Genomic DNA, 23,116 nt, shown 5'->3' with positions numbered 1-23,116 from the left:
AGAAATCACCTGACAGATTATTAGAACTAAGAAGACAGTTTAGCAAGGTGATTAGGTGCAAGTTCAACATATAAAAATCAATGGCTTTCTTAAACATCAGCAATAAGCACTTAGAACTGTAATAGTGAAAAATGTTTCATATACAAAATAGCAACAAAACTATAAAACATCTAGGAAAAAAATATAACAAAAATGTACAAAATTTTGATTAAAAAACATGCTATATTCCTGGATGGAAACAAGCAATATTGTAAATATTTTAATTTGGTCCAAATCAATTTATAAAGTCAATGCAATTCCAACAGAACCTCCAAAAAGAATAATAAAATTCAGATGGCAGAGGAGACAATTGTAGAAGCATTACAGAAGAACAGTAAAGCATATAAAAATAAAACTATAGAAAATTTTTATTGGCATAGGAATACACAAATGAACCAACAGGAGAGAACAGAGTCCAGAACAGCCCATGTATATGATAATTTAGTATACAATAAGGGTAACATTTCAAATCAGTGGAGGGGAAAATGGGCTATAATCATTGCAACCCATTTAGGAAAAGAGTTATATCCCTGCCTCACACCACTCACAAAAACAAATTCCAGATGGACTAACGATCTCAGGATAAAGGAGATGACTCTAAAATATTAGATGCTCAGTGTAGGGAAGGCCTTCTTAAATAAGACATAATGAAAAACCAGCAAGAAAAAGACTAATAAATTTCCTACATCAAAATTTTAAAACAAAGAAGACAAATTAACAGACTGGAAGAAAATAGTGGAAGTATCTGAAATAAAGGATTAGTATCCAGGATGTATTAAAACCTTTTTTGATTGTACACCACACAACACCCAAACACTCACGCAAACACATTATCAGTATGAAAAGACAAATAACCCAATGGAAAACCAGGAGCAAAATAACAAAGGGGAATTGACCCAAGAGAAAATACAAATATTCTTGACCTCACACCTCATCAGGGAAATGACAAAATAATACCATGATCTTCCTCCCATCACATCAGCAAAATGATAATATCAGGAGCTAATGACACTATAGGGACAAAGTCACTCTGTAGCCACTTTGGAAGGGAGCCTGATGGTATCTATTACTTGCAAAATGCAGATGATACCAGCAATCCCACTTGCCATCCACTCTAGAGAAACATGAGCCCACGAGCTTCACTGTTTGTAACAGCAAACATCAGAAAACAACCTAACGGTTCATCATAGAAGTGTATTCATTCAACAGTATCCAGAACACGCAGTCACTGGAAAAATGTAGCAGTCAAAACAAATGAGGTAGATTTCTTACACAGTCCTGTTTGTATAGTCATGTACGTTCTCCAAAACACCATGCAGGGAAAAACTCACTGGTGGAACAATGCACACTCTGAGATAACTTCCATTTGTGTAAAAACCAAATACAGCCACAGACTTGCACAAATACACATAAGCTTATGGAAGTGTGTAATGGCAGATCTGAAAGGAGACACACTATGCCCCTAAGAGTGGTTCTCTCTGGGGAGAGGAAGAGGGTTGCAGTTGCTGGTCAAGGGAACACTCAGCTTTATCTGTGATACCTGAATCCTGTTCAGGAATGGACATCAGTGTTGCATGGATCTTCAAATGCTTTACAAAGAAAATACAAATAATTTCTGCCCATCTATAATACCCTTAGTCAAAAATACATCATCCCAAGCCAAAAGGAGATATAGAAGGCCACCTTCCTCCTTACAGAACTGGCAGTGTTAGACACAGCCCCTGCTCGCAGGGGAATGGGGAGGTAAAGGGAGAGAGGAGCATAAGGCAAGTAGAACCCCCAGGCCCTCCCACCAAGAGCCCAGCACCACTGTGAGTGACAGGCCAGCCTACAGAGTGCCCTGGTTTTCACTTTTTCATTTTCCCTTTCATCTTCATGCCTCATCCAGTCTCCAGACTCAAGAGCAAGCCTGAGCTCTCCTGCATGGGGGAAGTTACACCATAAACAGAGAGTAATATAATACACCAGACTGGCCTCCTGTGCTCCAGCCTAGGTAGTCCCAGCCCCCAACATGCATCACACGTTTACTCTCCTGCTAGGTGGGTACCATCTTGATCCCCTTTCCCAGTTGAAGAAGCCAAGGCTCCAAGAGGAGGCGTGGCTGAGGCAAGTTCACAGGCCGTGAATGGTGGTGGTCCAGGCTCTGGCTACCTGTCTCGGGGAGCACGGCTCAGACGGGGCACCGTTCCTCTACTGCTGGCCCCGTGTTTCCTACTCTCTCCTCCCTCTCAAACCGCAGCTTCTTCCTACTTATTGATATAGATATATTGATATTGATATACCATACCCTGCCACTCCTGGACTCTACTGTTCTCCCAGCGGTTGGGAGAGGGAAGGTGGCCTCACCAGAACCCAAGGGCCAAACTCTCTTGGCCTCAGTCAAGGCTTCCCTCACAGGTCCTGCTCCATCCCCCAGCTAGGGCCAGCTCATTGGCCATATCTACCTCCAGATCAACCCTCCTGGTTCCCACTCTTCATAGCTGAGCTTACCTGCTTCCTTCCCACATTTCCTGTCAGAGCTGTAAAGAGCCTCTGGCAGAAAAACTGCCTGTGCCCCCCTGAGATGTGAGCTTATCTTTCCTGCCCATAAGTCCCTGAAACTTAATTTGCTCAACTGTCTCTATAGGTATATACAATTCCTCCCACTCTGCAATTTTCCAAAGGTGCAGAAAGACAGAAAATCATATGGATGCAATCAGAGTCTCCCAGGCACCCAGTGCAGGTAAAAGCACTAGAGTGGTTTCAGTGCGTGGTAATTACACCAACTCTCGAAAGAACCAGCACAGTCACCCAGGAGGTATCCAGCTGAGCAGTGGTTCTCAGCTCTGGTTGCATATTAGAATTGTTGGGGACTTAAAATCAATGTCTCGATCTATATCTGTCTATCAATATCTCTGGATGTCAATTTATCAATACCTAGACCCCACTCCACGAGATCTTGACCCAACTGGCCTGGGACAGACCTCCCCAGACTTGTAGTTTTTAATATCCCCCAGGTGATGCTAATGTGCAGCCACGTTGCAAACAGAGATTCCAACCCACTTCCAGTGCTTCACTCCTCGATGTAAATGAACAACCAAGGATCAGAGATTCCGGAGGAAGGCCTCACAGAGGAAGAAGAAAATCCAGATAAATGAGTGCAAGGAAATCAAAGGAAACAAAGAGAATGCAGGAAACAGGAGAAATCGTCAAAAATAAACAAAATAGTAATTAATATCTTCAAACAAATGTAAGACATTGCTTCTAAAACACAAGAACAGAGTGCTACCAAAAAGAAATGATGAAAGAATAGAAAGAGCTCTTAGAAATTAAAAGATACTCTAAAAATTTCATTATAGGAATTTAAAGATACAGTTAGAAAGGTCTGAAGGAAGAACAGAAAGAAAATGAGATGAAGACGATGAAAGAAAAGAAGAGAGACTTACAGGATTAACTCAAGAGGTCCAACATCAGATAAGCGGTAATTCCAGAAACAGAAAATAGAGAGAAGGAAATTATCAAAGAGAACATAAAAGGAAGTTTCTCAGAAGGGAACAGAGCTCTAGATGAACCTGGTCTAGTGTTCTGATTCTCTTCCCAGCACAGCCATTGAGACATGCCCGGTCAGGGAGCAAGAGTGTCAGACCCTCAGGTTTCCCTTTAGCATGCAGGCAAGGCACCATTTTGTGCAAACACACCCACTGAAATAATCCACCTCCAGGACCCAACCCTCCTTCCTCAAAAGCTCTGCTTGGCTGCCATCATTATTGTCTTCTCATAGTCTAAATTTACAAAGTCATTTACATTGGCTTTCTTGGAAAGACACATAAACATATTAATTGCCAGATTTATTTAATAAGCATAACATGATGAAAGGAACCTGTTAAAGTTTGAAGGGTAAAGGAGGAGGGAGAAGGAATAGGAGATGAACTGCAGGGAGAGAGACACAGAGATAGAAGAACAAGAGAAACAGCAGAAGAAGGAAGGGAGCAAAGAGAAAAGCCAGAGAGGTTAAGAGGAGACCCCAAACCCAACAGCACATCAACAGGGGGTACCTCCTGGACAGAAGACGGAAGAGCCACTTCTCTCTTCCCACCAAGCCAACTACCTGAGCTTCTGGGTGCACAATATAGTCATTGTCCTCTGAAAAGCAGTTCAGCTCTTCCCAGTTTTTCACTGGCCCTTTCTCTTTACCTTCCACCATCATAATCCAACCATACATCAGCACAGCACACTGCCCTGGAAACACGTTTTCACACACACTACCTTCAAGTCAGAGGCCAGTATTGTCATCTCCACATCACACAGGAGGTGCTAAAGGCTGAGAGACCTTCCCCACCTCATCTAAGCTCCCACAGAGAGGAAGTCTGGACCCAGGAATCAAGGGATCTTCCCATAAAAATAATAACAGCCAGCACTAACTTCACTGAGTGTTTACTCTGACAGGCGTGCTCTTCAAGTTCCAGGAGGCTCATCTATAAGAGGTGATAATACAAGCTTATCTTGTTACTCTGATGACCAGAGACACATATGCAAAACATCTAACACAGCTCCTGGCACAAAAATGCCTCTGGTCGTCACAATAATTCTGTGAAGCAGGATGGGCCGGGGAAGAAACCAAGACTCAGGACTGCAGTGACCTGCCTGAGGTCACACAGCTGGTGACCTGGTGCCTACCTCTGGGTCCAGAGCTCTTCCTCCAGTTCTCTTCTTCCAGTTCTCCCTTCACCCTTGTCCCCCCCAGCCCCCACGTACCTGACTCATGATCTGCTACTTGGGTGCAAATACCACTGAGCAAGCATTTGAGACAGGGTACGGAGCTTCAAATCCCATTAGCATAATATCCCAAGTGTCTGGTGAGTCTTTGTTTTTTAAATGTACTCACTCAACTAAGAAAGGTTTTCCTTCTTTCTGACATGATAATAAGCTCTTCCACTAACAATGCTATTCAGGATCTGGGTCCTAAAATATTTCCATCTGCCCCCTCCCCCTTATCATCCACCAGCAAACCTAACTGGTAAGTGTGGGTCCTGGGGTGGCAGCCAGGCACACGCCAGGAGAGGCGCTACCCACCAGCAGTTGAGGTTGTCACCCCCGGGAGGGCTGGGGGCATTTTCTTTTGTCTTTTAAAACAGGAAATTTTCTTCTACTAAAGAAGCTGTAAAAGACATAAATGTAGGACCCCAGACACTCATTTTACAGGGTCCTCACTCACTGTAATTGCACTTGATGGCATCCACTTAGGGAATAAGACAACCTGACAGCTGATTCTCCAAGAGCTTCCTCTCATCTCTCTCTAATCATGCTCAGAAACAGACATCCTGGGCCAAGCAATATAGATCACATTCTTTTTCCCTTAACAACAGTAACACTCGCGAAAACATCAGCCAGCTAGACGGCGCTGCTCGTCAGGCATGGATCCTATTTTACCAAACGTAGCTTAGTTTCATTTTTAATGCAACCTCCTCGGAAGCCAAGCAGGTAGTCCATATCCAATACCTGCATTTCAGACTGGTTTGGGCAATAGAGAAGTAGAGTCATCTGAAGGTCATTTTGGAGGAAATGTGAAAAAGAGGAGAGGTGACAGAACACCGACTACAGGAAAACACCATGTAAATGTCTGTCAACGAGACAAATGATGAACAGGCAGACTGGGGAGCTCAAATCTGATTCTAGAATCAAGATTTTAGAACCGCTCTGTTCAAGAGAACTTTCTGCAATGACAGAAGTGTTCTATCTGTGCTGCCCAATACGGCAGATTTTGAACACTTGATACACGGCCAGTTCAAGTGAGGAACTGAATTCTTAATTTGCTTAATTTTAATTGACTTAAATTAAATTTAAATAGCCACATGTAGCTAGTGGCTGTCATATTGGACAGAGAAGTTCTAAAAAGCACTTATTAAAGCATTGGTTTGTGATCACCTTTAAGAAAAGTGGCAGTTGGGAGAGCTAAAAATGAGTTCAGTAAGAGTAAGTTTATGAAATCAGTCCCATTTCCTTCTCCGATCGGATATGTACAGAGGTAGGCAAGGGAGACCCAGAAGAGAGAGCACACTTGGATTTTAACAAGATACACAACATGTCCTTCCCAACATTCTTGTGACTCAAACTGAAATGTGTGAGTTGGATGTGGCAAAACGAGATGGATTAGTGGCCAGCTGAACGATCATACTAAAAAGGCATCAGTTCATGGACACCTATCAATCTGTGGGGACTTTTCCGATGATTTGGTTCTGTTCAACCTTGGATGATGATAAAGAAGACAGCAGTTCTTTGCAACTACAGATGACACAAAACTGAAAGAGGTGGAAAAATATCAAGCCAAGTACAGGGATGGCAGAGACAAGGTTTGGCAAGAGCATGCATGGAAGACCTTACATATCCTACCTTATCTAGTTAAAGGTATGCTTTCACCGCCAGATATGCCAATGTGAACCTCAAACTTAATCTCTGAAGCAGTGTACTTATGCAAGTCCATTCTTAACCATATAGAGAGGTTTAATTTCTTTAAGGTCTAAACAAAAATTTGCACCAGCAATTACACTGTCCCATGACTCTCCAAGACTGAAAAGCCCATTTAACATAGCTCTCCCCATCTGTTCCTTTATTCAAAAGCTTTTATGTTGAAGGCTACCTTATTCCAAGATCATTCTTTTTTTCCTTACATTAAAGAGAACGTGGAAGGCAATCCTTTTTCATAGCCCTTGTGACAAAGGGTATAAACGAAGGAAAGGCAAAGAAGGACTCAATTTCCTACACAATATATAAAATCTGCACTACTGAGGGTATCTGATGTATGGATGCAAGGCACCAGGTCTTAAAATATTATGAGGCACCATGAACCATGATATAGTGGGGAAAGTAAAAAACGTTATGCCTGAGGAATTCGACTTCTGGCTATGATGCACCAGCTTGTGCCAGACTAATCCTCCCACCAAGAACAACTAGAAACTCTCGATGAAATTAAAAAATAAAACAATCTCTGTGGAAGCATTGGTGAGCTGCCAAGGCAGCTAGGACTTGAGGAGCTGAGATCCTGACAAGCAAGAAAATACACTGAAATATGCTCAGCATTCTGTGCTGCTTTTCTCTCCAAGGCATTTGTGGATTTACAACTGGTGGGTGCCAAGAGGTTATGACAAAAACCAAGCAGAGAGTGGTGGTTAAGAGGACAACAGGACTAAGCAGAACTTTTGGCAGTCTCATGGGGCTGGGAAAACAAGAAACTATAATTTAGGGCTACTAAAGCAGTGAGAATTTGAGGGGCCAAATTCCTAGAGAGAAGGGAAATAGAAGTTAGTCTGATATTTGGATATATCAGAAAAGGGTGAAGTCTGGAACAATCTGAGGAACAAAATAAATAACACAGTACGGGATTATAACCCAAAGTGTAAAATAAATATCCATGGGTCCATATGGATGTAAATAAATGAACAAATAAACAAATAAATGGGGGAGAACAGACAAATCTCCTGTGCAGAAGAATTCCAAATAATTTGTTAGAGACTGCCCCCTCATGGAGAGGGAGCACATCTCCCAGGTGATCAAGGATAATATCGACAGTGAGAAGTTATGCAACCTTGATTTGATATGATGAGAATGGCGCTTTTCCCTACGCAGTCTTCTGACCAAAAGCCCATAACCCCTGTCCTAAGCATGAGAAAAATATCAGACAAATCAAATTCGAGGATAGTCTATAAAATACCCGACTAGTGCTCCTCAACACGGTCAAGGTCATCAAAGACGTGGAAAGTCCACAATCTAAAAGCACCTAAAGAGACGAGAAGATTAAATTTAATGTGGCATCCTACCTGGAATCCTGGAACAGAAAAGGGGCGTTAGGTAAAACGTAAGAAAATCCAAATGAAGTATGGACTGTAGTTAATAACAATGTATTGATACCGGTTCATTACTTGCAACAAATGTACCATGGTACATAGGAGTATAAGATGTTATCAATAGGAAAAGCAGGTGTAGGATACATGGAAACTCTCTCTACTATCTTTTCAACTTCTCTGTAAATCTAAAACTATTCTAACGTAAAAAATTTATTTTTAAAAAGGAAGTTGGCATAGTTATATTGATAATTAGACAAAGCAGATTTTAGGAAAGAGGCATTTCTAAAGGAAAAGAGAAAGAATTCATGATTTTTAAAAAAGGGCAACCTGCTGGGAATAAATTTAAATTCCAAATTTATAGTATTTAGTTATACACTCTCAAAATTTATAACAAGAGAAGTGACAGAAATATAAAAATACAAATGTACAATCACAGTGGAATACTTTAACACACTTCTCTCAGTAAATAATATAATAAGCAGACAAAAGTACGAATGAAAATAGAAGATGTGAACACCATAGTTACCAAATTTTCCTCACTAATATATATAAATTACTACACTGAGGAACTACACACAAGGGCACTAGAAAATTTTGTCAAAATGAATCATATGGTGGGCAAGTCCAAAATGAGTCTAAGTAAATTTTAAAATGTTAAATCATAAAGGATGTGTTTCTGACTACAGTGAAATTAAGCTAGAAATAAATAACAACATTATAACTAGAAAATATGCAGACATTTGGAAATTAACCTTTAAAATACCCATAGATCAGGGGGGCCGGCCCTGTGGCTTAGCAGTTAAGTGCACATGGTCCGCTACTGGTGGCCCGGGGTTCGGATCCCAGGCGCGCATTGACACACTGCTTGTCTGGCAATGCTGAGGCAGTGTCCCATATACAGCAACTAGAAGGATGTGCAACCATGACATACAACTATCTACTGGGGCTTTGGGGAGAAAAAGGAGAAAAAAGGAGGAGGATTGGCAATAGATGTTAGCTCAGGGCCAGTCTTCCTCAGCAAAAAGAGGAGGATTGGCATGGATGTTCACTCAGGGCTGATCTTCCTCACAAAAAAAAAAAGTGATAAAATACCCATAAATCAAAGAAAATAATTATAAAAATTAAAAACATTTGAACTGATTAATAATGAAAATACAACATATAAAAAAACAGTATTGCATACCCATCTTCATAGCCGCACTGTTCACAATAGCCAAAAGGTAGAAGTAACCCTAGCCATACAATGGAATATTATTCAGCCTTAAAAAGGAAGGAAATTCTGACACATGCTACATGGATAAACCTTGAGGACATTATGCTAAGAGAAATAAGCTTGTCACAAAAAGATAAATACTGTATGATTCCACTTATATGGGGTGTCTAAAGTAGTCAAATTCATAGAGACAGAAAGTAGAATGGTGGCTGCCAGGGGCTGGGGGGAAGGGAAAAGGGGGAGTTATTGTTTAATGGGTATAGGGTTACAGATCTGCAGGATGAAAAAGTCCTGGAGATAAACTTCACAACAATGTGAATATAATTAACACTATTGACTGTACACTTAAAAATGATTAAGGTGGTAAATTTTATGTTATGTGTTTTTTACCGCAATAAAAAACAGTAGTAGATTACAGCTAAAGCAGGCTTACAGGGAAATTTATAATCTTAAATTCCTGTATTAGAAAACAAGAAAGGCTGGAAAAACAAATAAACTAGATACCCATTTACTTTCAAGTATTTTGAAAAGAATAGCAAATTAAACCCCAAATAAAGCTGAAGGAGGGAAATGAATATAAAGGCAGGAAAAAATGAAACAGAAAACAAACGTATAATACAGAAAAATCAATAAACTCAAATGTTGATTCTTGGGGGAAAAATTAAATTTATACATCCCTAGCACGACTATAGCCAGCCCTGGTGGTCTAGTGATTAAGATTCAGTGCTCTCACCATGGCCTGGGTTTGTTTCCTGGTCAGGGAACCACACCACCCGTCTGTTGGGTGTCATACTGTGGTGGCTGGTGTTGCCATGATACTGAAAGCTGTGCTACCATATTTCAAATACCAGCAGGGTCACCCATAGTAGACAGGTTTTGGCGGAGCTTCCAGAGTAAGACAGAGTAGGAAGAAGAACCTGGCCACCCACTTCCGAAAAAAATTGGCCATGAATACTCCATGAAAAGCAGTGGAGCATTGCCTGATATAGCACCAGAAGGTGAATGGATGGTGCAAAAAGACCAGGCAGTTCTGCTCTGCTGTCCACAGGGTCACTAGGAGTCGAAATCAACTTGACAGCACTAACAACAAAAGCAAGACTGATAAAAGTGGAGGTGGGAGGTGAGGAAGAGGAATAGTGCACATATTACAATAGCAGAAATGAAAAGACGGATATTACTTGTAAAAGACAATAATGGACATTATAAACTTAACACTACTAAGTGTGACAATTTTTAAGAAATGAACAGATTACTGAAACACAACTTAGCAAAAGTGACACCAGAAGAAACAAAAACCCAAATAGTCCTGTATCTACTAAAGAAATTGAATCTGTAATTAAAAATCTTCTTCTCAAATAACTTCAGACCTCAATGGCTTCCCCACTGAATTCTTCCAAACATTTAAGAAAAAAAACAAACCCACCAATATTGCCCAAAATCTTCCAAGGAACATAAAAAGAGAAAACAGTGCCCAGCTCACTTTATAAGGACACTATTACCCGGATACCAAAACCTGATCTTGACATCATATATAAATAAAATTACAGGCAAATCACCGTTAAACATAGTTGCAAAGAAACTATTAAAAATTATTAAATGAAAAGGAGTTATATATAAAAATTATATCACATCAGAACTTGGTTATATTTAGTCCAGGAATGCAAGGTTGGTTTAATATTCAAAAATCAATGATATAATTCACATTAACGAAATAAAGGAAAAATATTCTATGATTATTTCATTAGATGCAGAAAAAGCATTTGATAAAATTCAATACCCACTCATGATAAAAATTTGGAGCAAACTAGAAATGAAAGGGAACTTTCTAACTCTTACAGAGAGTGTTCACCAAAAAACTGAGAGCAATCAGCATAATTAAAAGTGAAATACCAAAAGATTTTCCCCTAAGGGAGGAATCATTGAACTGGGGTTTGCAATCAGTGCAAAAAGGAAAAAAAAAAACACTCATTATTCATAGATAACATGATTATGCATCTAGAAAATCTAAAACAACCCACAAATAAACTATTGGAATTAATAACTGAATTTAACAAAGTTGCTAGATACAAGGGAAATATATTTAAAAAATCATGTTTATACATACCCATGAAAAGCAATTATAACACAGAATTAAAAAAAAATACCACTTACAATAGCAACAATAGCAAACAAAAACAATACCCAAATACCTTAAAAGAAATCTAACAAAAGATGTTGTATATACAAAACTACAAAACATACAAAGAGAAATTAAAGTAGGCCCAAAGAGAGGGAAATTACACGTTTATGGATTTGAAGACAATTTAAAGACATCAACTCCCTCTTAATGGATCTATAATTCAAAGGACCCTCATCAAAATCTCAGTAGGGTTTTATGCACAAGTGTCTGTATGGAAAATGACAGAATGATTCTAAATTTTATATGGAAATGCAAAGGGTCACACACAGCAAGACAATCTTGAAGAAGAACAAAATTGAAGGACTTAAAACTAGCAGAAGTAAATACTTATTCTAAAGTCACAGTAATTAATATATCGTGGTAATGGTACAAAAACAGACAAACAGACCAGTGGAATTGAATAGCGACTCATACACATACAGTAATTTCATTTATGAAAAAGTGACACTGCAGAGTATTGTGATCTTGTCATGGAGGGTGGGATCTACCTGGTGATGCCACAGATGTATCAAGAGGGTATGAAGAGATTAAGTACTCACATGTTGTTCTTTCTGGGGAGAACGTGGCAGGCATGAAAGCCAGTCCAAAAGTGGCTTGCATGGCTTAAGACAAAGTGGGAGTGAGTGGCCCTGGTGGTTAGGGGGTGAGGCCATGGAAGCATTTGTATGCAGTGGCTGGGGCTTGTGTGGTTTGAACTTCCCACCAGCACCACACAAGGTTGTGTGCAAGCTTTCTTATCAGCTTGTCCAGAGGTGGGGCAGAAGGAAAAGCAGAAGGTGGGGTTTGAAAACTGTCAGCAAACACCAAAAATAGAATCAGACCTTTATTATAGAGAGCACTGGGGTAATAAATGGTGCTGGGTCAACTGGACACCCACTGGAAGAAAAATGAATCTTGACATCTACCTCACACCATACATAAAAGAATAGACTCCAAGTAGACTGCAGACCTAACAGTGCAAGTCCAAACAATAAAGCTTCTAGAAGCCAACATAGGAGAATGTTTTCATGTTCTTGGGGTATGCATAGATTTCCTAAATAGGGCACAAAAAGCACTTATCTTAAAGGAAAAGATTCATAAGCTAGGCTTCTCTTCATCAAAAGATACTACTGAAAGTGAGAAAGAAAGAGTGAGAAAATATATGCAATGTGTACATCTAACAAAGCTCTCAGGTAGCAAATATAAAAAGAAATCCTACAAAGCACAAAGAGAAAGAAAACTCAACAGAAAAATGAACAAAAAACTTACACAGGAGCTTTACAAAAGAATATATCAAAAAGGACAATAAAAATATTCAAAAAAAGATACTCAACACCTTTAGTCTTTGGTGAGATGCAAATGAAAAGCCACAGGATTCCACTATACATTCCCCAGAATTAACAATAAAATGACTGGAAAGATCAATTACTAGCAAGGATGTGGAACAAATGAAACTCTTATATTTGCAAGTGGGAGTGTAATTTGTTACAACCACTTCAGAAAACTGATTAATAATGTTCACTAAAATATAAACATACCCATACCCTATGATCCACCAGTTCCATCGCCAGGTATACATTCAATAGAAATGCAATCATGTGTGCACCAAATGTGTAAGAGTGTTCCCAGCAGCAATCATGACCAAAAACTGGAAAAGATCCAAGTGCCCATCAAAAGTAGAATGGATAAATTCTTGTATATTTATATAACATAAAACTATATGACAGTAAAAATCCATGAACTACTGCCACACTCAACACCCATGAACGATTCTCATTGAGTGAAAGAAGTTATCACAAAAGAGTACATATTATAGAAATTCATTTATAAAAAATTCAGAAATTAGCAAAAATAGTATTTGGTGGCAGGATTCTGGTTACCTTTGGGTATGCGGGATTGTGGCTGGGAGGGGACACCGGGGGGGATTCTTGGGTTCTGGTGATGCTTTATTTCTTCATGTGGGTGGTAGTTACATGGATGTGTTCACCTTGAGAAAATTCATGGCAATAAACATTTAGGATTTTTATACTTTTCTGTTTATGCTATACTTCAAATTAATAAAAGCTTATTTTTAAAATGAAAGTTATGGTCTATACTGCTGGTCTTGCACACTAATTCCAAATAAAGGCTTTGAAAGGGTGACTCTCCAGAGCTTCCTCCCACTTTTAGTCACTTTTGTTAATAACTCTAGTTGGTCTTTATGGGGTAGACTGTTATAGGGAAGGAAGGGTAATGCAATCGGGATGAGACTAGAGAAGGCGCATATTATGGGCAGGGGCTCATCTTTTCAAGGTTTCCTTCAGATTCCATCTTGAGCCGGGGCTCTGCCTGCTGTTGTGGCACCATAAACACTGCCCTAACTTCTGTGAGTCAGGCTTCCTGGTGCCTCCCCATGATGTCCAGGTGCACTACGCGGGTGAGGGCACTCGGGGAGGATCCTCAGATGAGGATCACTTTTGATAGTTCAGCATCTAGAAAGAGGATCCAGCCAGCTTCCCCTACAAACACACACTCCATCCTGGTCAAACCACCCTAGAGAACAGCTTCCCACCTGGAAGAAGGACAGAGACACAGTTACAATGACATGTGGAGGAGAGAACAGGAGAGAGGAGAGACTGGAAACAAGTTGCAGAATGGTGGGAAGGCAGAAACTCAGGGGTATGAAGAATAACTGTAGGTAGAATTTATATGTATTGAGTGTCTCTGTGACTGGCCCTGTGCTTTCAATAATAACATTCAGTGAGTGTTTATGGGGATACAGTGCTGTGTTCTTCCTTTTGTTTTTTAAATTATGGTAAAATAAACATAAAATTTATCATCTAGACTCTTTTTCAGTGTACAGTTCAGTGGCATTAAGTACATACACACTGTTGTGCAACCATCACCACATCCATCCCCAGAACTCTTCATCTTGCAAAACTGAACTCTACTCATTAAACAACAACTCCCCATTTCCCCCTCCCCAAGTCCTTTGTTGGATGACAAAACAAAGAGGCATCAGGTCACAAGGCAACTTTCTGGTCAAAGCAGGGCAGGGCCCCAGGGGCTGTCTCGGTGTGGTGTCCTTGCCTGCCTGGGGACCTTGGGCAACAACAGCTGCAGGAGATGGGGTGCCTCTGAGTCTGCAGGGGAGGGCGAGGAGAGGCCTGCTGCAGGGCAGAGGCCAGCTCAGCTACGTGCGGTCTGGTACTGCCTAAGACGTCAGGTCCATGAGCATGTCTTTGTGAAGCAGAAGTCATGACATCCACTTACAGAGTTTAAGGAGCACTGATTAAGCCTGATTCTACATATGCCTGGCGCACGGCTGTGCTCAGTAAAGCAACAGTACCGCTGCCTGTGGATCAGCCGAGGTGTAGGGGAAAGAACGAGCCAGTAGAGAGAAGCGAAGTCACATGCCCGTGTCTGCCTCCAGGGGGCTGCCCCATGCAAACCCAGGACCTCACAGATAAACGGAGGCAAGCAAGCGCTTTCAGAGCCTAAAAGAATCCTTGGTTCCATTAAGCCGCACACAGAGCAATGAACCTGGGCACAGCTGGGATGCTGCGAACTCCAGCCAGGCTTGCACCCTACCCCCACCCCCAGAGGCTTGTAGGAAGGGGAGGAAGTCATGATTTACCTCTAAGCTAATCACTCCCCAAAGCTGATGGATTTTTTGATGTGAAATCTCACGTTTTGAGCTCATCTTTTTTGGCAACTGACAGGTCCCCTAGCCTGGAACACCCTCCCAGCTCTCCTACCATGCGATGCCCCTCCTCTGCCGCAGGACCCACAGAGGGACTGCTAAGACTGAGCATTGACAAAAAGACAAAAAACAGACAAACATCCCCAGGAGAGTCATCTTCCTCAGCCAGGATTTGGGGAGGCCACACAGATATTCCAGTGTTGTCATGGCTGAAAATAATGTTGGAGGTCATCTTTGGGAACTACTTTCAGAATCGACTTAAGATGAGTCAAATCCGGGCCCCCAAAGTACCTTTGCGACAAAAGACGAAGCAAGTGCTGAATGTTCCATCATGGTGATTCCTTTCCGCTTGTCACGGACTCGACTCCTACCTCCCAAAGAGAGGCCACGGTTGGAAACGCCTCGGACTCTGCTCCCCCATCACTCCCTCCAGAGAACAAGAAGCTCTCTCTACTGGCACTCAGGCTCCGCGCCACTTTCCCTCCTCGGTGCAGCTGTTACCTGCACTGCTTCTCTCCTCGTCCCAGAACGACACTGCACAATCAATTTTCCATCTTCACAGGAAAATACCTTGTTCCCTTCTGTTCTCACCCTTTCTCTTCTCCCCTTCTTGGACAGTTTTCATGAAAAATAAAAAGCTCACAGTTACTTTCTCTGCCTTTTAAAATCCAACTTAGTCTTCCAGCGACCACCACTCGGCCACTGAAAATCCCCAGCCCCCCTCCCTCCTGGTTTTCACCCACTTTCTGGCCGCTTTCCTCAGGCTCCTCATTCCCCTATTCCGTGCTCCACTCCTCATGGAGTTCTCCCGGATCTGCGGCCTCAGCCAGCAAGGCTAAGGGCCTGACTCTCGAGTTCCTACCCCCCCCCACGCCCCATACCCACCCCCTCAAAAGCTCCTTGGTCCTTCATGAAGTAGGAATTCAACAATTCTTTTCCCATCTCGAAGACGATCTTCTCTCCCTCTGAGTTCCTGCCTCCTGCTCCCACTGACCACTCCCTTTCCTGGGCCCTCCGCACAGCTCTGCCAGCTCTTCCTGCTCAGGGTCTCTCACCTCCGGCCCCTCTTCCACACCCTACCAGCCTTTACTCAGGCCATATCATCTCTCCCCAGAGACTATAGGATGAGCCCCCAGCCCACAGGCCTCCGCCCCCTCTCCCTGCCCTCCACAGTCATCTGTGGTGTCAGCCCTCTGGTGAGACCCTCTCAGGGGTTCTCTCTGGCCGTCTAAACAGGACAACCTGGCCTCTGCCACCTCAGCCTCTGGCTACTCTGTTAAGCCAGGTCAAACCAATCGCATTCCCTAAGACCTGCCACGCTGCCTCACGTCTCCATGCTTCAGTCATACATGTGCTTCTGTTTGCCTGGAAAGCCCCACCTTCCTCCCTCTCCCTCCCAGAAATTTATACTCACCCTTTGAGATGAAAGGTCAAACCTCACTTCCTCCTGCCTAACCTACTAGACTGATGGTCATCTCTCCCCAGGGTCCACTCTTTATCTCCCTTGACACCCAAGGTGTAGGGCCACCAAAACACTCTACACTGTCCTGCAGTGGCTGATAATCAAAGCGGAGGTCAGATGTTTCCTTTCAAACCTATAAAGACCTCACCAGGAGGTTAGTGGTGCTCTCTCCTTGCAGTTCCAGATCTCTGACCTCTGGCAGTCAATTACACAGCCTTCCTTGTAAACGAGGGTCTCTGCCAAGGCTGGTAACAACCACAGCTTCTCGGAGCCCTCCCACCGGCCAGGAGTGGAGGGAGGCACTTCCATGTTCTAACTTTCACCTTGATGGCCACCCTGAAGGGCCAGCATGCCATCACCATTTTTCCCCTGCAGATGTGTAAATGGACTGAAGGAGATTAAGTGACTTGTCTGAGAAAGGAGGTTAGTCTAGTGCAGTCCTGGACCCTATGAAAACAATACTCTTTGCAGTACCCTCTGCCACAACAGAGACCCCAGCAGTGTTGCTCTGGAAGACTTAAGGAATGTCTCCATAAACATACATGTTGCTTATCAACCAGTCCAAGCACAAGCTATGGTATAAGAATTGTTCTGACTTCAATCAGCATTTCCTTGTGCATCTAGAAGCACATGTGGTAAAAATAAGTTTAGAAAATGATGAGTTAAACAAAATTAAAGAAGTTACTTTTTTGCAGGACTTCCCATGGCCTTTAATACGGCACTCTGGGGCTCTCCAAGAGGGGGCAGTACAGACAGCGTGTCCCAGCCTGATTTGAATGTGGATTACTATTTTCAGGAACATCCCATGGGATTCCACAGAACACACTTTGAGAACGCCAGGTTGCACATTCATGTAATTAATTAGAACTGGCTATAATTAATTAGATCTGAATATCATTAATAAAAAATTACATACAGAAATGACTAACTTCCTTCAATTTAATCACATTAGTTATGTTGGGCTCAACCTAGTAGCAGCTCATACTGCTATTTTCTTAACACAATTTTCATCTTTTAAAAAAAGGTGTTGATGAATTTTTTCTCTCCTAACGTGCAAGTTAAAAAAAAAAAAAAAAAGTTGGGTGTTGGAGCAGGCATTGAAAACACACACACCAAGTCTGAAAGCAAATCATAATGGCCAGCGCCATGTCCTCTCTTTGCCTCTTCCAGGGAAGGAAACTAAGAATATTGGGGAGCTCTGTACTCCTCATCCATGATGTAGTTCATTCTCACAATGACTCCCCAGATCCTGAGTCCTCACTTTACAGATGAGGAAGACGAGCTTCTGAAGGCTTAAGAAACTAGAGCTAAACGGTGATGACAGACTTCCTGAGCATCTACTACACACGAGGCACTGGCCTGCACACTGTGAAGGATGTGGAACAAGCAGGCGTCCAAGTCCACAGAGAGACAGAACAGGCTTAAACGTCCAACGAAGGCCCCAAAAATGGTGGCCCATGAGCCTTGTCTGTTAAGATGGGGAGAAGCACATGGAGGAGGGATCAGCCACACAGAGCCAAAAAGAATAGCCGTGTGAACGCTGCTTGAAAGAACAGGTCCAGGCCAATGTGCAAAGCCCAGCTCGTTCAGCCAAGATATGGAAACAACCCAAATGTCCATGGACGGATGAATGGATAAAGGAAATGTGGTATATACACACAATGGGATATTCATCAGGCTTTAAAAAGAAGAAAATCCACTATTTGCGACAACATGGAAGGACCAGGAAGACAATATGCTAGGTGAAACAAGTCAGTTACAGAGGGCAAATACTGCATGACTCCTGTTATATGAGGGACCTAAAATAGTCAAAGGTATAGAAGTAGATGATAGAATGGTGGCTGCCAGGGCTGGAGGAGGGGAAAATGGGGGGGGGTTGCTGTTCAAAGGGAATAAAGTTTCAGTTGTGCAAGATGAATAAGCTCTAGAGATCTGCCGTACAACATAGTGCCTATGGTTGACAATAAGGTATTACGTATTTAAAAAATTTTTAAGAAGGTAGATTTCATGTTGTGTTCTTATTATAAAACAAACAAACAAAAAACAAAGGGACACAGGAACTTTTGGAGGTTAGGGGTATGTTTATTACCTGGATTGTGGTTATGGTAACACGAGTGTTTACCTATGTCCAAACTCACCAAACTGTACACACTAATTACACGCAGTTTTTTTGTATACCAGATACACCTCAATAAAGCTGAGGGAAAAATAAGAAATCCTAACCATTTCAATGAAGAGAGGAATGCAGAACCACCTGTAAAAAGGTGAGCCCAGGAAGCCAGCACTTATAGTGGAGTTAGAGGATAAGCTGGTAAACAGAAGCAAGACAGCCCTGCCGGAGGGACACACAACATAAGAGCGGTGAGGTTTGTGTGTGCATACATTGAGATGTTTAACAGAACCTCTTCTTTCATTACCTCTTTCAAATACACAGAAGGACGTGCAGAGAGCAATGTAACAAACGTCCATGAACACACTGTTCAGGCTTAGCCAACATCATCATCCCCGGCTCCTTCTTCTTCATATGATTTGCCCGTTTTCTTTCAATTATGTCGTCTTTTTCTTATTGCTCTGAAAGAGTTCTTTAACCAGACAGAATACTAATCCCTTACAGTAAATGCATCACAGATATTTATTCCAGGTGGTAGTTTGCTTTAAACTTTATCTAGTGTCTCTCCTCTTAAAGAAGTTGCTAATACTGATGTTAAATTAATCAATCTTTTCTTTTATGATTTGTCTGTGTGCGCATGTGTGTGTCTTACCTTTTCCTACCTTAAGAGCATATAGAAAATCTCTTCTATGCATTTTAACATCTTGCTCTTCGTTTTGGTCTTTAATTCTATTAGCATTTACTTATGTGTATGCTGTGAGGTAGGGATCTCATTTTGTCTTGTCCCATGTGGTCAACCAGTTGTCCCGCATCATTTCCCACCTGGTCAATAACACATCTCTGCCACCACCCAGGTTCCCGTACATGTGCAAGTTTGACACTAGGCTCACTACCCTGTCTCACCTGTCCCTGTCTCTCCCTACACACATATCACAAATCTTAATCATAGCTTCCCATCAGTAACCTCACTGCCTTGCCCTTATGCCAGCTTCCTCTTAATGCTCTGGCTTTGTTTTTTCTTTTACTGTCCGGTAGCTGGGAACTTCTCTGCTTTTCTTAGGATCTTAGACTTTAGGAACATTCTTGGCCAGATTTTACACAGCATTTTTATGTGTTTGTAATTGGGCAAGGGCGTGCTGGCATCCTAGCAGCCAGCCATTTTCACAAATGCAACCTCTTCTAACTTAACATATTTTCTACAACTTGCCCATGATTTAAACACAGCTTATTAATCTTCTCAACATTCCTTCAGGAGAATCACTGAATTTATATAATTATGATTCACACATTTTATAGATCGAGGGCCTGCAGGATAGATACCATAGGAATAGTGAGGCCTAGATTTTAATTCTCTCAGGGAAAAAAAAATAGAACACAGCCCCAAACTTTTACTGCAAGTGGAAGCATAGTCACCAAGTTATCCTATGAAAAGATGTCAGGCACACACTCTGGGCTCTAGCATTCTGAAGTTACAGAACGGTTCGTTTGCAGCAGAAAAATAAACAATCCCAGGTCTCCTCTCTAAGCAGATGGCCTCAGAGAGATCCACTCTGGCATAACTGACATTTTAAAATATCCATCTCATCGCCACTTTTCTCTCACAGAAGAAATATGCTTTTCTGCAGGGAAGCTGTAGAGAATTGTAATGAGTATATTCACTTAAATGAAGGTCCCATTACATTGCAGACAGGTGAGTGCAATCAGGAAGAGAGTATGGCTTCCTGTCTACTGCAACTGATTTTGATACTAATAGTATTTCAGGATATATAAAAATTCCACTAGGTCTTTTTTGGGCTCAGAAGGAAATAAAAAATCTTATACCTTAGAGACACAAACAGAACTGCCCCATGGCTCCATCAGAATGCAATGACAACCCCGATTTCATTAAGGAAAACTTCAAGAAGCCAATGTCATGGTGGACAGCTCCTAGAGGGCAGAAGGATTGGGGTGGCTGCTGGACCCTGGGCTCCCAGAAGATGGGAATTTCACTGTAATTTGTGAGACTGCTTCCCCACAAGTAACATCTCCCTTCACAAGCTATCCTTACTGCCAGTTACAAACAAAATCTCCTCGCTTTCTAGAATTTCCCCAAATTCTTTAGCATCTTCACAGCTGAGGGTGGCTGATGCATGTACTGCATTTAAGGCTGAAAGATGTTTACCACTCTAAATAGAAAATCAAATGGGATGGAAACGGCCTTGTTAAGAGCACAAAAGTCAATTCACAAACTTTAAAAACTGATGACTGAGGAAAAGTTCAGAAAAATACTCATTTATTCTTATGCCCAAACCCATTAAAAATCATGCAGCTCCTGTGAAGTGTCACCCTCTGTTTCTGTGGATGGGGGCTGATTGTTCAACATCTCTTAAATGCCCTTTGCCACCACGGTGGCCCAAAGCCACCACGGAATCCATCCAGGATATTCATGACAAGAACAACCCCCAATATGATGCCAGGGAATTTCTGCCTAAGCATAGCACGGTGATTATGGGCGACTATGGAGATGTAGGATAGATGCTAGGTTAATGAAGTTGCCTTGCTTTAGAAAACAATGCTCTTTCAGCAGCTCCAAATGGCAAGGACTGTGTCCTTCTGCAGCCCCAGAAGCAAAACAAAGGTTTTAAACCTGGGTCTTGACACTCCAGTATCCCATCTCCGTCCCCTTTGGTCTTTATCTTTGTCCTCAGGGTTGGCACAGAGCTTCCTCATTGGGGAACATAGTATTCCTCTCTTTTGGGAGTCCCAAAGCCACCCTACATATGACACTCTGGTCTGCTGCCCAGCGCTGCCCCATCTAACCAGCAGATGCTCCTTCCCATGAACGCCTAAGAACCCATGGAATCCATCAGAAGCTCAGATCTAATCTGGACATCAGTGCTTAGAGACCATGCCTGGCTCGGCCTCCTCACCTCTAACGATATTCTCTTCTTCAAACATACCCCAAGCTATACACCAGCTTCCCTTACAACCTAGCCACTGGGGTGTCTTTGACCCAAGAAGAAGAGCTCCCACTCATCTTCAGTCCAGAATCCACCTCCTGCAAATCTCCCCTGTACCAGGCACTCAGTTGGAACCTAAAAAGACCTGTGCAAATCTGCTCCTACAGGTCCTATGGAGCAAGAGCCAGCCAAATGCTCACCGGGGGTCACCAGCACCAGAGCCACAACACAGTTTCATTCACAGGGCAACAGCAATAGGGGCCACCCCTCATCTCTGGTAAGCTTAGGAAGGCTCTATTTAACCAAAGTTAGAGTCTTCCACTCAGCGTCCTGGTATTTCACAATGGTGGACTTCCAGTAGACTAGTAATGTTGTCCAAGATTGAGAGCGAAAGGTTTCAAATTGTATCTATTGTTGGTAATATGTATCTACTTTCGATATAAATAAAAATCTAGGTAGAGGTTATACAAATTGACAACTAAACTGCATGAGGACTATGGTTTACAGAAGCACTAGTATAATGAGGAGGGGACAGGGTTGGGGGGAGGGCTGAGTTGCTGTTCTTTTGGGGGTAGTGGGGAGAGGCATGGCTTCTGGCAACATTAGTGCCCAGCAGCGAGCCCAGTGTTCATCGGCTCCTTGGCTGTGAATCAAACCCAGCTTCAGACTCCCTGTGCTCAGACTAGTCCTGAATTATACAGACACAGCTTCCCAGGAAATACAGAACTATGGCAACTTCCCAGTTCCACCTGAAGGGCAGCATCCCTCTAGCAAAATGATCCCATTTCACACACATCAGAAGCAAAACCTCACTCCATGCAAGGCTACCTCATATTTCTTACCGAAAATGAGTGGTTTGATAACGCCCCGAAAAACCTCCTGGTGATGAAATCTTTCTGGAATGAAACAGAAGGAAAGAGAGGAAATTACATTGGTTTCAGAAATGATATGGGTGCCCCTATAGAGCTCCTTCAAGTATAGAAATTTAAATGAGTGAAAGGCTCTGAATTACCTGTAAAAGTGAACTGATTATAATTCTAATGAGATGATCAGAAATCACCCAAAACAAATAATTAAAAGGTTTTTTTAGCCATTCATCACATAATTATTGCCTTAAGAACATCGTGTTGGGCGAATAAAGCGATGGCTTCTGTATCACTCCAAAAGGAGAGACTACTCGCATTTCAATGAAGCTCCTCAAAGCCCTCATAAATATGTATTTTCCCACAACAAAGCCTGACCCCACTAGTTGGCAGAACGGGTATTTTGGGACACTTTCAGACTGAGGTGGGTGTGCCTGGGGGGGTTGCGGGGGGATGAAGGGAGATGAAAGGAAAGGGAAAGGAAGGCAGTCCACCTCTCATTTCCTCTGCCTGGCCTCACAGCCCACCCTCCTCTTGGGCAGAGTGATTTTACAAAGAGAACAGAAAAGAGGCCATCAGGTTTCACACTCTCTTGAACAGAGAAAACTTGGCAAATGCAAGCTAAAGAGGAAGGCCAACAGACTCAAGGGCTTCAAGACAAGGCCCTGGGTGGGATCAGGAATTCATGGTGGGGGCAGTGATGACCAGGGAGCGAGAAGCCTGGGGGGGTGCGAGAGGATGGGGATGTATTGGTCTTAAACATCACATCCAAATTCCTCTTCTCCCTCCAATTTGGCTGAAGACAGAGAAAGTTATAAAGGAATTTCTTG

At 42.3% G+C, this 23,116-nt stretch overlaps 1 protein-coding gene across 6 annotated transcripts in view; it reads right to left on the bottom strand.

Moving 5' to 3' along the window:
- Nucleotides 1–23,116, bottom strand: part of APBA2 (amyloid beta precursor protein binding family A member 2) — a 230,190-nt gene that overhangs the window by 93,723 nt on the left and 113,351 nt on the right. For 4 of the 6 annotated variants that reach the window (XM_058542280.1, XM_058542279.1, XM_058542277.1 and 1 more), the window contains exon 3: nucleotides 22,266–22,319. The exons of 1 other annotated variant lie outside the window; for it this stretch is intronic. The gene's annotated coding sequence lies outside the window, so the exon portion shown is untranslated. Of the gene's footprint in view, nucleotides 1–13,110; nucleotides 13,218–22,265; nucleotides 22,320–23,116 lie in introns of all 6 variants that reach the window. One more of the 6 variants, XM_058542281.1, reaches the window with a different exon arrangement.

Source organism: Diceros bicornis, chromosome 5, assembly GCF_020826845.1.
Source record: "Diceros bicornis minor isolate mBicDic1 chromosome 5, mDicBic1.mat.cur, whole genome shotgun sequence".
Taxonomy (NCBI): Eukaryota; Metazoa; Chordata; class Mammalia; order Perissodactyla; family Rhinocerotidae; genus Diceros; species Diceros bicornis.
This window is presented reverse-complemented; position numbering and strand designations above follow the sequence as displayed.